Source organism: Staurois parvus, unplaced genomic scaffold (assembly GCF_062004578.1).
Source record: "Staurois parvus isolate SC_StPar_1 unplaced genomic scaffold, SC_StPar_1.0 ptg000235l, whole genome shotgun sequence".
NCBI classification, from domain to species: Eukaryota; Metazoa; Chordata; class Amphibia; order Anura; family Ranidae; genus Staurois; species Staurois parvus.
Window position 1 is genome coordinate 6072487 of NW_028318031.1, and position 1846 is coordinate 6074332.

The following is a 1846-nucleotide window of genomic DNA, read 5'->3' on the forward strand; positions in this document are numbered from 1 at the left end:
GGCATTTGTATTCAGCCCCCCTGAGTCAATACTTTGTAGAACCAGCTTTCAATGCAATTACAGCTGCAAGTCTTTTTAGGTATATCTCTACCAGCTTTGCACATCTAGAGAGTGACATTTTTGCCCATTCTTCTTTGCAAAATAGCTCAAGCTCTATTGTAGCTCTGGCTGTATGTTTACGATCGTTGTCCTGCTGGAAGGTGAACGTCCGCCTCAGTCTCAAGTCTTTTGCAGACTCTAATAGGTTCTAATAAGATTGCCCTGTATTTGGCTCCATCCATCTTACCATCAGTTCTGACCAGCTTCCATGTCCCTGATGAAGAAAAACATCCCCACAACATGTTGCTGCCAACACCATGTTTCACTGTGGGCATTGTGTGTTCAGGGTGATGTGCAATGTTAGTTTTCCGTCACACATAACGTTTTGCTTTTAGGCCAAAAAATTCAGTTGTGGTCTCATCTGACCAGAGCACCTTCTTCCACATGTTTGCTGTGTCTCCCACATGGCTTCTTGCAAATTGCAAACAGGGCTTAATTTCAAAAGAATAGAAATGGAGAGGTATAATAGGATAGAATTATAAGCCCTTCTTTTTCTTTTAATCATTAAGATGATCATTAAGGTGATGTTTTCCTTCTAAAAATGAGCATGTGCAGAAATATGAACATTGTGATGTCATGACGCACGCAATGATGTTGCAATGCATGCAATGACGTCATCTCGTCATTTGTTTGGAGGCCATGTTGTCCAGGCAGGTTATAAATAAGAAGAAGACAGACAAAAGATGTCATTTTCCATCTGTGATTGAATTTTCTTTTCTCACCAATAAATTATTATTGTTTCAACTCTGACGAAGCTCCATTTTTAAGGAGCAAAACATGTAAAGGTTTATTCTTTTTAGGAGCACTTTTATTCCTTTGGGGATCACATGAATTAAGTTTTTTTCCTACCTCAGTTTTTTGTTTTTTTTGGGGTGAGGAATATCCATGTCTGTCAGGACATCGGTCTGTTCATATTAGAGAGGTATTTTTGCGGATATGTGGAATATGGGGCTTGTCCATTAGTGGTGTGTTGTATCCAAATTTATGAGTTTACCCACATTACATATAGATAGATAGGTCTCGTTTTTAAGACCATGATAGAGACAGCTTTATATCTTGAGAGAGACAGATGTCATTGTGTAGATATGAATATTATGGTGGGCTAAGTGAATGAAGATAGCCACCATCTTTTTCACATGTATATTTCTTATGGCCATATGGCAACTGCTCTTTTTACGTTGAAAGATCTCTACTCTGGATGGTTGTCTGTCTGGTGTATAAGATAACATTCATATAGATATACAGTGATTTTGAGGCACTCATAACAAGTGTAATATCTCTGCTCTTACCTTACCCTACAGAAATTTACATTTATGGTCATAAAACATACTTTTATATGACTGAAATAAAGGTTAAATTTTATCCATGTGGCTATTTGGTGCGTAGGGACACACACCCTCATCCTCTTTCCTCTAGGTTGTTCCTCTTTCTGTTCTATTATATAGACCTTTATAATAATGTACTAATTATCTACCAAAACTGGTATACTAAAAGTATGCCTTTTATTCAACCTTTAATTGAGTAGATTTGCTAAAAGAAGCATAGTGGTAAAATCCTTAATCAGTGTTGATTTTTGGGGTTCATGTAACTGGGGGCATGACAGGAGTGTTTGTTTTGCCTGCATACTTTATGCTAAAAGGTGTATCTCTTTCTCACGTCAGAAAGTCATAAGTTATGCTTCAGCTTGTAGACACTGCCCAGCACTCATTATAGAAGGAGATAAATTCTACTTTCGTTTCCTGAAGAA